This window comes from Rhipicephalus sanguineus, chromosome 9, assembly GCF_013339695.2.
Source record: "Rhipicephalus sanguineus isolate Rsan-2018 chromosome 9, BIME_Rsan_1.4, whole genome shotgun sequence".
Classification (NCBI taxonomy): Eukaryota; Metazoa; Arthropoda; class Arachnida; order Ixodida; family Ixodidae; genus Rhipicephalus; species Rhipicephalus sanguineus.
In genome coordinates, this window is record NC_051184.2 from 2,733,537 (window position 1) to 2,750,246 (window position 16,710).

Sequence of the window (16,710 nt, forward strand, 5' to 3'; positions counted from 1 at the left end):
GGGAAGCATGAAAGTTACTTTCAGTGCAGCTCCAAGCAGAGGCGTGGTTGTGTGGTAGAACACCTGCTTGCCATGCAGACGGCCTGGGTTCGATTCTCATTCGGACCCAACATTTTTATTATTTATTTTATTTGCAGCTTTTTCGATTTTTCGGTGACGGACATGATGATGATTTTTCGCTCACAACCAACGGCCCCGACGCCGACAGCGCAATTTCTGCGATACGAGCTCTTTAACGCTATCGCGTTAATAATCAAATGAGTAACGTCATGTCGAATAAAACTTCTAGTCACATACTCTGCAGTACGCTAAACGCAATTTTTCAGGAATTTTTCAAAGCCTAACACTGTAAGATGTTTCGGAAACGATGCTGCAAGTGGATAGACGGTATGCACAATTTCAGTCGCAATTATTTTCTGCATTTATACTTGCCTGTAGTACAAAACATCAAGCAGAGCACCATTACGGTTAAAGCGGCGGCCCAATGCATGTTTCCTGTACAACTTGACTCCTCCGCTTTCTTTCCGGAACAGCAATGCTACGTCTCCTTATATACATAATGATCATAGAAATTGGTGTTCCAATAAGTGCATCAGTCAACCTGACCATCGATATCTTTGTCTGTGAAACGCTGAAGCTGTGACTCAATCCAGACATTTTTTTTGGTGCGAACATCGGCGCTCAATCTGTTCCTTCTTCATTCGATTGCATTGTCTTGCGAGATGTGACATTTTACGTATTGGATCAGAGCTTTTTAATGTCACACACACAGACTTGTTCGTGCCAAAAGTACACGTGCTGAGCCTTCCCACTGTCCTCCAAGTGATTCTCGACTGCTGTGACGCTATTATTTCATTGACGCAGCATTGTAATTAAAATGGCGTCTAAGTACCCCAATTAGACAACAGCGTCGGTATTAAGGAAATTCATCTACATGTTCAGATGCACTGCCCTGTCAAGAGCAGCTGCTGCGTGTCTTCTGGTTGCTAATGCCTCTGCTCGAAGCACGCGTTTCATTTTATACTTAATTTATTTCTCCTTCAAGACACGAAAGCACTACATAAGGGCAGGCTAATTAAGTACATGTCACAATTGCTCGCGCGAACAGAATATAAAACAAAAACAAATTAAAAGCGAAAGAAACGACGAAGTTATTAACAGCAATGCTTAAAAAACATCAGCGTACAAGGCTGAGAAGGTGATAGAATCTATTATTAACTTTCAGAACGTACATATATTTCACTAATTAAGGCTCACGCTGGGGACTGAGATGGAACTACATACGTGTAATATGCAGCGCTACAAGATTAACCTATAGACGCAACGTGAAAAAAGCACAGGCGGCAAGGCGTTGCCTGTCCCATCACTGCAGGTGCCGGAATTTTGCGTCGTATCTGGAGCAAATCTGAGCTGTTAATTCTGCCCATTTCATGTACAGTAATGGACAAATAAAGGCGAACAAAGACATCACAAATCTTAATATAGGTTTCGCGAGCGCTAACTCGGTAGAACCATCTCGGACCACCACTTCGGTGGTCGTGAAAGGTGGTTAGCGTCAAGTTAAGCGTGCTGGTCCAAATCACGTTGATATTACGCGTACTGTGTGTGACAAGGAAGAAACAAAACGCGCTTTACTAAGCCCCGGCGTGATGGTATTTTGTTTGTCCTGCCTCTACGCGATAACGTATCGTACTAGACCATGAGCGCACACCTTAGAAAGTTGCCTTCACGGCGAGAGTTGCCTAGGCAACGAGGTAGCACGAGTCACTGTCAGACCAGGATGGTGCGGCAGTGGTATTAGGCAGGTGCCAGGGTCGTGGCCAGAAACTTTTTTTCAGGGGGGAGTTCAACTACCTTTCATGTATACGTTCATGCGTATGTTTGTATGTGTACATATACACATGTAAAATGTAAAAATATAGAGGGGATGGGATGGCCCCCCTCTCGCCAGTATACGCCAATTTAAGGCGCCAGGTAGGAGCACAATTTTTTGCACAGAAATTGAGAAAGTTTGCCCTGCCAGTGGTGCACTTGTTAAGCCTTCGCACATTCCAATAATAGCATGCAATCAAAAACAGAAACAATATATGCGGAGTGGCAGTGGTACCCTCACTCAACATGACGCATGCACTGTCAACCATGATCTACAACGTCACGCGCTTCCGAATACCTTAAGGAACGCAGCAGCTGAACTTCCGGACGTCGCCACATGCAGGAAGGCCACGTCACCTGAGCGAAAACGCCACGTAAATAAATATCACGGCTCGAGCCGGAATCTAACCCAGGCATTCTGCAGGGAATTCAGGTGTCCTACCCAAGAGCCACTACAGCACTTCAAACTGTTTCTAAAAAAAAAGACCCTATGCAGGCGTCGCGTCGGAACAATGGCAATTGTGGCAGCAGTGATTTTAACGCGATAGCGTTAGAGAGCTCGTTCCGCAGAAATCCCGGTGCCGGCGTCGGTGTCGTTGGTTGTGATCGAAAAATCACCATCTTGTAGAGTGAGAATCGAACCCAAGCCGTCTGCGTGGCAAGCAGGTGTTCTACCATAGAACCACTCCGTTGCTTGGAACTGACTGAAATTAGCTTTAATGATTCACAAACATACGCGTCCTGTGTACAGATGTCACAGTACGAGATTTAATATCGCAGTAAAATGATGTACAAGCGTATATTGCCATCGAGCGTCACACCATGTGAACTTCATAACGAGTTGGTGGTGTAAAGCCGGCCACCCATTGCAAAAGGCACAAACATTAGTGCGCGTATTCCCTTACGAACACGCAGTGGGGGCATCGCAACTTCGAAAAAAGTATCACGCGCGTAATTGCTGCTAGTTTAAAGCATGCCACCCATTACAAAGGCTATGTACATTAGTGCGCGCATTCTCTTACACACACGTAGTGGGTACACTGTTGTCATAAAAGTGCTTTTGAAGAGGGCGGAAACGTTTACCTTTACTATAGGTGTGTGTGTGTGTGTGTGTGTGTGTGTGTGTGTGTGTGTGTGTGTGTGTGTGTGTGTGTGTGTGTGTGTGTGTGTGTGTGTGTGTGTGTGTGTGTGTGTGTGTGTGTGTGTGTGTGTGTGTGTGTGTGTGTGTGTGTGTGTGTGTGTGTGTGTGTGTGTGTGTGTGTGTGTGAGAGAGAGAGAGAGACTGGTCGACTGAACATATTGACAAGCGAAACAGAGCACGATAAGGATGGGGCCGGATATCGCCATCGCGTTGAGCTCTTAAAGGCGAAGCTTAAGCGTCCCCCAATTTTTTATAAGAATGTTATAAACATCACGTAGGTACAACGCTGTCGCTTTGCTGACTCGGGCAAGACGAATTAGCCCTTCGGAGACGATGGCATCCACGGACGGCACACGCTGGCGTTCCAAACGTGCAGCCTGTCTTACTCATGCGTATCAAGCGTGGGAAATGCGTGACGTCATCGCGAGACATGAGGCGACGACAGGGCCGTCCCGGCATTGGCTACTCGGCAAGCTATGCTCAAGCCTTGCTCGAATACGCCGACGACCGCTGCTTATGATATGCACACCATCGTTCCGTAGCGCGCAATTTGTTGCGATAAAGCTGACGTGTCTGCTCTAATGTGAGTGCCGACGTTACGTCGGATCATGAGCTGCCCTTTACACGCTAATAGTCGTCGTGCCTGACAAGTCCACGATATGCGCACAACCACTCGACATAGACACATATGTCGATCCACCTCGTAACGCTTAGGCCAAAGGAAAAAATAAGGCATTGGCTGCTAGTCGTTGAATGCTTCGCATGAAAGTGATCCGCACAATGCGTAGGATCTGCCAGATCTTTTTTTTTTCTTGCTTCCGTGATGAATCACCGCTTCTTGATAACTCCATAATTTATTACGCAATCCTTTGTACCTAGTCATATGCTTCCCGATCTGTAATATGACCACCGTATTGGCGGCGAGGACATACCGTGGCGCCGTCTGCCGGAATCTCTGTGACGTATAAAACGGCATCACGTGGTACCGAGTGCGCGGAGTGTTCGAAGTCGCCAGTGTTCAGCCACGGTTTTTCTCGCTTCGCAAGCGTTCAATGCACTTGTATTAGCTGTGAAGCTAACAGTGTGTTTGCCAGCAAAGGTTTTTCGTGAGCCAACGAGCTGTCATCGTCGCGTCGTGCACTCTCGACGGAGCGAGTGCGCGCGGAGCCATGGACAGCGAACGTGAAGAGGCCACTCTTGTAAAAGGTGAGTTACGTAATTTACCTAATAGTCTATAACTCGAAGCATCCTCGCATCTCGTGTACATTTACGCTTACTGAGGCAAGCGGGACATCGCGCACCTACCTCGTGCTTTTGCGTGGAAGTTGCGCGGCCGAGAGGTACCGTTTCGATCAGCGCGGACTGCCGCGCAGAATTCACGGCAACGCCACGCCCTAGTTTTCAGCGCGTAATCAAATGACCGAGTGCAAACGATGCTTCGACATTGGTTATTACGCTCGCGAGATCTTTCGTAAAGGTAGCCATAAGTTATTTTGCCGCAATAACAGTAATGTCCACAACGCTCGTGGTGAGTGCGGCTTACCCCTTTAGCCAGAACTGTTGCCGGACGATGATTTATAACAGATATATTTTAATAAGTGGAAGTTCAACCGCCAGGCACGTAGGCAAGGGCATATATTTTTGTCTCGAGGGGTACATTGACTGATGTAATATCATGCCAGCACGTGTGAATCGCTTGTTCGACTACTAATTACAATTACCGTATCTCGTTTTCAGTGACTCTGTCGAGTTCGTTGACCAGCAGTTCAGCACATGGCGGCTGCTAAGGGAAGGAGAGGCAGTCTATGTAGCCGACCACGTCCGAATATGCAGCGTAAAAGAACAACATCAAACAGTCACTCTCACCGCCCTTGTGCCGAGCGCCTTCCGGCGACGCTCGGTGTGTTTTGGACGGTCCAAGGGCCGGACAGGAAGGTTTGCGACGGCACTGCTTCGGGAACCAGGCACCGTGTTTTCCAGCCTGGCGTGAATAAACGTCGTAAATTCCTATGTGTACAGTCACGGAAAGTCTCACGTAGTACTTACCGAACATAGCTCGAACGCAGTACACAAAATCTTCGCGAAAGTGCATGCTACACACGCGATAATGGATGCTGGGTTGCCTCCCTATTCTAAGCTTTATCAACCACGCATCTCGCTGCTTCTTGGTTTTGGGATATGCGTGGAAACTCACACTGGGCTCGGTCGAATACGTTCGGCACTACGACACAGAGCAATAGACCATGCTGAAGAAAAAACAAAGCTTCAACCTCGGGCATGAGATGCAGCGAGCAGCGTTGGCAAAGCTTTCGGCGGCAAAGGAGAGTCACGTGATGGCGCTTACCACGTCATAGCGATAGCAGCGCCGGTCTCTCCTGTGGTGGCCCTCGAGGCCAATAGCGAAAGCTTAGGAACATCATCACTGCCTTCTCAATCAAGTGGTGCTTAATCACCTTTCTCAATGCTCTCGCGCTCGCTGAAGCAGATGTGGAGGCTTGTCTACCACAGACAATGCGATGTCACAGAAGTTCATTAGGCAGTATCTGGCGAAAAAAAAATCAAGGCCAGTTCCACCCCAAGTGAAAGCTGTACGAACTGCGGTGCGTTAATTCGCCTGTGTTTGCCTGGTGTGTATCCTGTTTATCTTCTCTTTTCTGTTCTTTTGTGTTTTTTCTTGTGTTTGTCTGCCCTTCTCTGCTCTTTTCGTGTGATTATGTGATATTTTATATCCTTTTCTGTTCCTTTCTTACGATTATTGGACTGGTTTTGCGATTACCTATTTTCTTGTCTATGGTCTACCGTTTTTCAGCTGTTTCCTGCTCTGAGCGCGGCGCATCTAACTCCCGGCGCTGTCTGGATCTGTGTCCAACTCCAGACGGTGGCGTCTGTTGCTTTGCTGGCTCGGACAGACGAATTAGCCCTTCGGCGACGCTGGCGTTCACGGGCATCACATGCTGGCGTTCCCAACGTGCCGCCTGTTTTACTTATGCGTATGAAGCGTGGGAAATGCGTGACGCCATCGCGAGACACGAGGCGACGACAGGGCGGTCTCTAAAACTGCTCCGCAGTTAAAAAGAGAATGTCTTCAGAGCCAGACTATATAAAGATTTTTTTGGAGAAAACAGTTTCATCTAAGACTAAAACCGTAGTAATAACTTTCTTCGTCACTGATTTTACATCGAGCGTACTTCCTAAAAGATTTCTACAAGAAAATAGACATCGAAATCGGAGCGGTACAATGTGCAAACGTCGAATTCTCTCACTTAACAATTCACCCTCGTGCGATTCCAATATTACGTTCATGCGATGATCAAATAAAAAAAAACTGTCGAATACAAAAAAAAAAAAAACATTTGTATCGCATTCATAGATTACGAAAACGCATTTAACTGCGTATATATACCACCGGTTCTGGAGGCATTTCGTCGACAAGGAGTGCTGGAAACATACGTGAATACCATAGCCAATACAATATTACGTAGATTCTACGGATACCCTGCTCCTCCCCAACAAAAGCAGGAAAATCCCGATCTAGAAAGGGGTCGGACATGCAGATACAATCGCTCCATTGTTATTCACTGCATACTTAGAGGATGTATTTAAGTGTCTGGATTGGGAGAAAATAGAAAATAAAGATTGACGGTGAAAACCGTCGTACTCTTCAGACATGGCGGCGACGAATTGCAAAAGTGATTCAAGACCTAAACCGGGAAACCATCAAAGCAGGGATCGCGATGAATGTGCATATGACGAAGATAATGCTAGGTGGTCCAGCGAAAGAGCGACAATTTTTGCTAGACAACCGCACCCTTGAATCAGTAGAACAGTACGCCTATCTAGGTCAGACACTAGCACGGAAGCTTACTAATGTAAAGGAAGTTCCACGAAGAATAATGACGGGCCGGTGCGCATATACGGTAGGCATCCTCAACTCGTGACCGTCAACTTGCCGCTGTCACTGAAGCCCAAAGTGTACAATCATTGTATTTTGCCCGTTCTAAAATATTGTGCAGAAACTTGGAGACTAACACAGAAACTCACGAAGAAACTAAGGGCCACACGACGTGCGATGGAACGGAAGATGATAGCCGTAACTCTAAGAGACAGCAAGAGAGCAGAGTAGATCAGAGAACAAGCAGAGACAGCTGATATCCTACCAGATGTTGAGTGGAACACATTTATATGAACAGGTCAACTCATGGTAAAGATTGATAACCAATGGTCAATTAGAACGTCGAAATGGAGACGAAATAACGGGAAGTGCGGCCGTGGAAGGCAAAGGGTTAGGTGAGAGCAACGAAATTAAAGAATTCGCAGGCATGGAATGGAACCAGCTCGCGCAAGACATGGTGGATTGGAAATCATTGTAAGAAGCCTTCTGCCAGCAGTGGACGTAAGAAAGTATGATGATGATGATGACGACGACGACGACATTTGTTAGGATTCCGAGTGTACCGCATATCATCTTCCCGAGTACAAAGTTCTCACGTGGGTATGAATGTTGCAAAGGTATTGCCTTATTCACACTGGAGTCACTCAACTAGTCAACAGTCATGTCCAATCGCTCTATGTTTTATTCAATTATTCAATTAAAGCAGCACCCAGACCAGCGTGTCGCGAACGGATCGTTTCCTCCCCGTGTTCGTGGTCGTGGCTTGTCTCGTCGTTCCAGAGCACTGTTATATAAACTAAGAGTCGGTTCAGTATTGGTGCGCGAACGCTTATTCCGTCAAGGACGTGTGAACAGACCGCTGTGTGCAGCTTGTGGCTCATGTGAAACACTTGAGCATCTTATAATACACTGTCCCGCGTTTGCTACGCAGCGGGCTTTGCTGATTAAGGAATATAAATTCCTTGGACTTAAATGCGCGACCATCGACGATTACCTCTTTCCGAGAGGTTGTGCATCTCGACGCGACCGGGCCCATCGAGCTTTGCTGACCTTTTTGGACCAAACAGATCTGGCCACCCGTTTATAAGCGTTTCTTTTTTTTTCTTGTGTGTGTGTGTGTGTGTGTGTGTGTGTGTGTGTGTGTGTGTGTGTGTGTGTGTGTGTGTGTGTGTGTGTGTGTGTGTGTGTGTGTGTGTGTGTGTGTGTGTGTGTGTGTGTTTACGTATATTTGTCCAAGTCTTCGTCAATTTTTTCTTTAATTTTTCTCCTCCTAACTTCCTTTCCTCTGTCTCTTCCCTCCTCCCGAAAGAGCAGGCAGGCGTTGTGCCCCTCTTGGTGGCAGTTGCCAGCTTGCTCTCTCCCTCTTTTCTCTGTGTCCTTGTGCTTGTATGTATACAAATCAAATAAATAAATAAATAAATAAATAAATAAATAAATAAATAAATAAATAACTGTATTTCCTTCTTGTTTGGACCCGCTCATCGACACGCATTGCATGAGGTAGCTCTTAAAGCACGTAGCAAACGCTAGCTTCGATTAAGCTAAAGTACGCGGCGCAAGTTGTAAATTCAGGAAAATGGCCAAACGGTTTATAGAAGATGCGGATAGTATACAAAAAGTCTGGTGCGAACTGAAACGCGACACTGTCGTCATAGCTCACATTTGAAAAGGCCGTGCTACGTTATTTATCAATTGTGTCATAGCCATGCATTCTTAAAGTTCACAGTGCACCAAAGTTTTATTTTTAGTGGGACAAATCCATAGCGCAACTATATTATTATACTTATTTCGAGAAGTAAACCAATGCAAAATTATTGTTTTCATTTCATTTTTTTTTTCATTTTTATAGCACTGTAGCCCATATATCATACACAATGCTTTTAGGCTTCTCTGGCAAAGAAACCGCGCAACATGTATCTCTAGCGTTCTTCATGAAATATAGTGTGTACAGTAATAAGGAGATACATTATATCAGAATAGCCAACTCTAGTGCAAATATGCTATAACAATGCACTTCTAACAACTATACGCAAGAACAAACGGAAGCGCGCTGGGTGCTCCTTGTTGACTGATGCGTTACTCTGTGTATGATCGTTAAATAAATCGGCGGCCTGTGGAGCACGGGCACTATCATGATGATTTTTTTTTTCACCAGTGAGATGCACTCGTGCTGTCGTTTACCTTAGGGCGCCTCGATGCGCGCGTTCATGCATCGAGGCGCCCTATTGAAGAAACTTGGAGCAACTTGGCATTCCCTCATTCACACACGCATGAGCGCAAGAACACACCGCACAAACAGCGCTCACTACCAACTATTTATTGTGCGTGACAAAACCCACGTATACTGTTACGAAGATGCGCAAGAGGAATGGCCAACAATGTGGCGCATGCGCAATGATCAACTATGAGTTGCATGAGAAACAACCAACAACCACCGAACATAACAAGGCAAGGAATAAAGATAAAAGAAAAAAAAGCCGGCAGATCCCACGCATTGTGGGAATCGATGTAATGCGAAGCAGCCAGCAAGGAGCTGCATACATCGTCTTGTATGTCATTGAGGAAAATGCGTGTCATGGTTTTCATGTTAACTCCTATTATTTATGTTCGTCACACAGTAACGTCGCGCAATACCAACTTGGGGGTCGATCAACCTAGAGAAACGGCCGCCAGGGCACCATGAGCGTGGCACGTAAGTCATGCTGTACATGACACGCGTGTCATGACTTTCATGTCAACTCGTGTTATTTATGTTCGTCACACGGTCACGTCGCAAGATACCAATTTTGGTGTATATCAATCTAGCGAAACGGTCGCCAGCGCCCCATGAGCGTGGCACGTAAGTCATGCTCTACATGACATGCGTGTCATGATTTTCATGATAACTCGTGTTATTTACGTTCGTCACACGGTCACGTCGCAAGATACCAATTTTGGTGTATATCAAGCTAGCGAAACGGTCGCCAGCGCCCCATGAGCGTAGCACGTAAGTCATGCTCTACATGACATGCGTGTCATTATTTTCATGATAACTCGTGTTATTTATGTTCGTCACACGGTCACGTCGCAAGATACCAATTTCGGTGCATATCAATCTAGCGAAACGGCCGCCAGCGCCCCGTGAGCGTGGCACGTAAGTCATGCTGTACATGACATGCGTGTCATGATTTTCATGATAACTCGTGTTATTTATGTTCGTCACACGGTCACGTCGGAAGAGACCAATATTGGCGTATATCAAGCTAGCGAAACGGCTGCCAGCGCCCCATGAGCGTCGCACGTAAGTCATGCTGTACATGACATGCGTGTCATTATTTTCATGATAACTCGTGTTATTTATGTTCGTCACGCGGTCACGTCGCAAGATACCAATTTCGGTGCATATCAATCTAGCGAAACGGCCGCCAGCGCCCCATGAGCGTGGCACGTAAGTCATGCTGTACATGACATGCGTGTCATTATTTTCATGATAACTCGTGTTATTTATGTTCGTCACACGGTCACGTCGGAAGAGACCAATATTGGCGTATATCAAGCTAGCGAAACGGCTGCCAGCGCACCATGAGCGTAGCACGTAAGTCATGCTGTACATGACATGCGTGTCATGATTTTCATGATAACTCGTGTTATTTATGTTCGTCACACGGTCACGTCGCAAGATACCAATTTCGGTGCATATCAATCTTGCGAAACGGCCGCCAGCGCCCCATGAGCGTGGCACGTCGGTCATGCTGTACATGACATGCGTGTCACGATTTTCATGATAACTCGTGTTATTTATGTTCGTCACACGGTCACGTCGCAAGATACCAATTTCGGTGCATACCAATCTAGCGAAACGGCCGCCAGCGCCCCATGAGCGTGGCACGTAAGTCATGCTGTACATGACATGCGTGTCATGATTTTCATGTTAACTCGTGTTATTTATGTTCGTCACACAGTCACGTCACAAGATACCAATTTTGGTGTATATCAAGCTAGCGAAACGGCCGCCAGCGCACCATGAGCGTAGCATGTAAATCATGCTGTACATGACATTCGTGTCATGATTTTCATGTTATGACTTGTCATTTACGTTCGTCATACAGTCATGTTACGCCATACCAATTTTGGTGCACATTCGATTAACCAAGCGACCAGGAGAGCACAAAGTCGTAGGCGGCTAGATAGATAGATAGATAGATAGATAGATAGATAGATAGATAGATAGATAGATAGATAGATAGATAGATAGATAGATAGATAGATAGATAGATAGATAGATAGATAGATAGATAGATACGGTCAAAGTCGCAGAAGTTCGCTAAGAAATACTTCGCATTTAAAAGACAAACCAGATTGGAGCAACTTTAAATTATTGCTTCAAGAAAAGAGCTTTCCTTCGGAAAAAAAAACCATGGACGGCTGGCTAACACAACGATCATTATTATTTTCAATATAGTAGGCTTCAAACATTACTCGTGCTTTTTCCGATAACCTGCTTATCTGAAAACCACATCAATATGACGAGTTACCAACTAGCCCAACAGCAAGTTCCAATGAGGCACCTCAGTTCACCTGCGCAGCACGCGCCATCTGGCACAAGTATCGGAAACCTAAATGCTGGTCTGCGCGACGTCTGCCATCTGGCAGGAAGAGAGAGAATTACCCCCAGCGGCGCGGCAAAATTCAGGCTGATAACCTGTTCTCATTCAGCATCGCCTTAAATGTGGACTTAAGCGGGGGACAGACGGGTCCGATTTTCCATGCGATCCGACGACCGACGCCGCGGTGGGGGAGAGGGAATGTTGGCTGTACGATGCTATGAAAGGTCACCATTCCGGTTTCCCCTCCGCCGTGTCGGACGTCGAATCGCATGAAAAATCGTACCGTCTGTCTCGCCCTTTATCCGAAGACTGTTCACGTGATTCGCTAACATTAGAATAGGAAGTAGTCCAGTACCAAAAGCCAGCGGCATTAATAATACTGAGAGAAATTAGGAGAGACAGCAAAACAGAAAAAAAAAATTTTTAACGTAAAATGTTTCTATCTCGCACGTGCGGGTGCGATTCGTTGCCTACAATTGTGATAGCTTATGGCGTAGCTACACTTTTTCATTGCAATGTGGTTGTTTTTTCGACTTCATTCTTAGGAGACAATATGAAGCGCGTAACATCAGCGAGATTTTCATCGTAGACATCGTAAGCACTTGCACATAATTTACACAATCGACACTACACAGGTCTGCGCGAAAAACGGCTACTTTCGTGCTCCCGTTATCATTCACGAATGCACTTAGCGTCCCGGAACCTTATATCCCGAAAAGAGCAACAACAGTACGCACGTGTATCACTGGCGTAGCCAGGCGGTTGGGGTGGGGGGTTGGAGGGTTTAAATCATCCCCCCCTCCCTGTTCCAAAATGTTTCAATTTTGCATGTTTGTATGTGTGCCAGCAATATGCATACAAACACATGCACGAACTTGTATAAAGTATGGTTAAACAACGACCCTTCCCTCCCCCCTCTCCCCTCCCCCCCTCCGAGAGAAATTTCTGGCTGTGCCACTGGTACGTATGTCAAAACAAAGACAGAAATTTCCTGTAGTGCAAGGCGCCACGCAAACGAAAGCAATGTATTGGCGCATAATCACCGTGCTGATCATGTTAGGTTACGAAATGTCCTTTGTGAAATTGCATTTCATCATCATCATCAGCCTGTCTACGCCCACTGCAGGGCAAAGGCCTCTCCCATGTTCCGCCAATCAACTCGGTCCTGTGCTTTCTGCTGCCACGTTATACCTGCAAACTTCTTAATCTCATCTACCCACCTAATTTTTTGTCTCCCCCTCACGCGTTTGCCATCTCTTGGAATCCAGTCAGTTACCCTTAATGACCACCGGTTATCCTGCCGACGTGCTACGTGGCCGGCCCATATCCATTTCTTCTTCTTAATTTCAACTATGATATCCTTAACCCCCGTTTGTTCCCTGACCCACTCTGCTCTCTTCCTGTCTCTTAAGGTTACACCTATCATTTCCTTTCCATCGCTCGCTGCGTCGTCCTCAATTTAAGTTGAACCCTCTTTGTAAGTCTCCAGGTTTCTGCTCCGTAGGTAAGTACCGTAAGATGCAGCTGTTATATACCTTCCTCTTGAGAGATAGTGGTAGACTACCATTCATGATTTGACAGTGCTTGCCGAATGAGCCCCATCCCATCCTTATTCTCCTAGTTATTTCACTCTCATGGTTCGGCTCCGCGGTTACTACCTGTCCTAAGTAGACGTACTCCTTTACAACTTCCAGCGTCTCGCCACCTATCGCAAAGCGCTGTTCTCTGCCAAGATTGTTCCACATTACTTTAGTTTTATGCATATTAATTTTCAGACCTACTCTTCTACTTTCCGTATCCAGTTCAGTAATCATGAGCTGTAATTCGTCTCCCGCGTTACTCACCAATGCAATGTCATCAGCGAATCGCAGGTTACTGAGATACTCTCCATTAACTCTTATCCCTAATTCTTCCCAATCTAGGGCCCTGAAAACCTCCTGTAAACACGCGGTGAATAGCATTGGAGAGATCGTGTCTCCCTGTCGTACGCCCTTCTTTATTGGGATTCTGTCGCTTTCTTTATGAAGGACTATAGTGGCTGTGGATGCGCTGTAGATGTCTTCCATTATGTTTATATAGGCTTCGTCGATGCCCTGATTCCGCAGTGCTTGCATGACTGCTGATGTCTCCACCGAATCAAATGCCTTCTCGTAATCTATGAAGGCTATGTATAGGGGTTGGTTGTATTCCGCGCATTTCTCTATCACCTGATTGATAGTATGAATATGGTCTATTGTTGAGAAGCCTGTACGAAATCCTGCCTGGTCCCTTGGTTGATTAAACTCTAATGTCCTATTAATTCTGTTAGCAATTACTTTTGTGAATAGCTTGTAGACAACGGACAGTAAGCTGATGGGCCTGTAATTTTTCAGGTCCTTGACGTCCCCTTTCTTATGGATCAAGATGATGTTGGCATTCCTCCAAGATTCTGGTATCCTCCCTGTCGAGAGACACTTCGTATACAGGGTGGCCAGTTTCTCTAACATAATCTCTCCACCGTCTTTCAGCATACCATACCATAGAATGGTACCATAGAATGGTAAGATCTTACCATGGTAAGATTTTACCATAGAATGGTAAGATCTAGAATTCAACTAGACGTGAGGAAGGAACGGCAGAAACTGATACGCAAGAAGAAGCCGATTAATGAACTAGCTCTGCGAGGGAAAGTACAAGAATTCAGAGTTTCACTTCAGAATAGGTACGCGGCTTTAACCGAGGAAACCGACCTTAGCGTTGACGCAATGAATGATAATCTGAAATTGCATTTACTTGACTTTTAATGCGTAAGCTTTCACGGTTGGCTTCCCCGAGAAAACGTGTCTTTCGCTAACGCGGGACACGATAGCAATACACCGCCACAACGCATGGGCTCAATGGGGTATAAGCCGATCACCCAGATTTACGAGTGCTGAGTTCTAGCAACGAGTCTCAAAAATGGATAACATGTCAATATGTATAGTAGAATTCGCAATGATTATATGTACTGATAAGGAGTACCGGAAAGTGCGATAAGGTATGAATAAGTACTGATAAACGACTGTGCTATCGTTGGTGGAATTAGCATGCCCGATAGGGAAGCCATACACGCAAAATTAAATTCGCATAATGTGAAAAGGTTAAAAAAGTGCTTTCAGATTTATTTTAATTCATAATGCAGAACGAAGTCGGTAAATGCTATGAACAAAAGCTCATATTTTTACCATGCAGGAAAGAATGAACGTTAAGTGCATGAATTTGCTTTTTTTTTTTCAGATATTCAATGGCATTTAGAAAAGACAAATAGCAAAAGCTTTAGTGCTACACGCATCAAGTTCGCGCATAAAACACAGCGAGCACATGAAGCCTTTAAAGTAGAAAACAATCTTCTGTAAAAATTGATTTATTATAGCGGATGCCGACACGTAGAACAAGTAACCGAATGTTGTTGAATTGTATAAAGATGTTGAAGCACTTGATCATGCATGCTTGAGTGGAATGACTTAATTCCACTTTCAAATGTGGAACTGAGAAGTGATATGTCCAAATGTGCTCGTTTGCTCGCTTGTTTTCTGCTGAGTAGTGCTTGTGTGTATTGAATGCTTAATTTTCTTGCGCTTCTTGTTTCATTTCGCGAGATTTTCTTCCCCGTTTGTATCGATCTTGAAAATCCTGTTTCCCGATGGAGCAACTTTTGTTTTGGCATGCACGCTAACAGTATGGATAAAGACAGAAATGAATAAATAAATAAAATTAGGTTAAATAAATAAGCAAGTGAATAAATAAATTAATAAAGAAAGGTTCGATTACTGTCGACAGTGGATCGAAGTAGGTGAAATATGTCTTTCTACGGCATCGTCAGTTGGGTTGCGTAGAAAGTAGGAAATGTCTACGCATACTTTAGCAGCTCCTGCAGAAGTTCTGCGTAATTTTCTTGATAAAGTGAGATCGTGCTAATGTTCACGTGTAGCCGTGAGTCGTTCTTTGTTTCTTTTGAATGTGACATCACACTATGTTGCATTCCCCGAGAATCGTATCCACACGTCACGCAGGCGGGGCCGGAAGTCCCGAAGCCTCAATCACAGGCGTTACAGAGCGAGTGGCCCAAAAAGCCACCTGCCGGGAGCGATAAACAATCGACGTTTCTGCAAGACATGTCAGCGCCACTCAAGAACCGGCAACCTCTGCTATAAAATGTGCAATAACAGTGATAGGGACCCCGAAGATATGATCCTGAACAATCCCCCCTCCCTCCCGAAATTAAGTTGCTCCGTTGTAGCGGCGATCGTCGGCAGCCCTCACATGCTCGCACTCGCATATTGAGCATAGGATGCGCGAGGCGATGTTATCGATTTGAACTTTATACGCAACGTCGCGGCGGTGCGGACGGCGACTGCAACAGTACTAATCGTAAAAGCAGTCGCAATATTAAAAACTTTTTTTTATATATTCAGTATACAAGCAAGTTAGAACAGAGAGTCTGCATCCTCAGCCGGAGGCTATAGCAATTGATCGTCTGTGCATCGCCAGGGTCTTAACTAATGGTGGGTGTTTCGGTGTCAGAACACCCTCAAAAGTTTCTCCACGCTGCACACCCACCTTTCCCCCTTCTTTCAGCCTTGTTTTCGCCAGATCAATTTACACACCGCATCGATTTACACACCGCGCACTCCGTGCTGGAGTGTGCACTTCTTAACATTCACCGAGATGTTGCTGTCAGTCCAGAAACTGTCCTTGTGCATCGTTCCGTCGACCGCCGGCGGCTTCGGCTGAATGTGTAGCCTGAACATGAGCAGAGAGACTTTATTTCTTTTCTTTTCCTTTTTTTTGCATTATGTTGCGGATGTCAACGGACGATATTACGTCATGTTCAGCTTGTAGAGGAAACTCACACAGGTTTCATGAATTGCCCCGACCATATTTTAATAGCGCTCGTTTTCCTCGCCTTCACAGTTCCGCGTTCAACTTCAAACAGTGGCCCTTGTTTTTGTGCTTCAGTAATTGCTCAGGAATGTTCTGGTTCATTTGCGATCTTTTTTGTACGAGTGCTCTTTTGTGCGAAAATAAATGTTGTCCACTAATCAAGACCTGGGAGTCCTGTGTGCGCTCCTGTAAAGTAAAAGAGATACCTTGGCGCATAGCCACTGTGCTCATCATGTGAGATCCCGGAATGGCCGTTGTGAAACTGCATTAACTTGACTTTTAATGCGTAAGCATTCGCGTTAACCCCACCGAAAAAA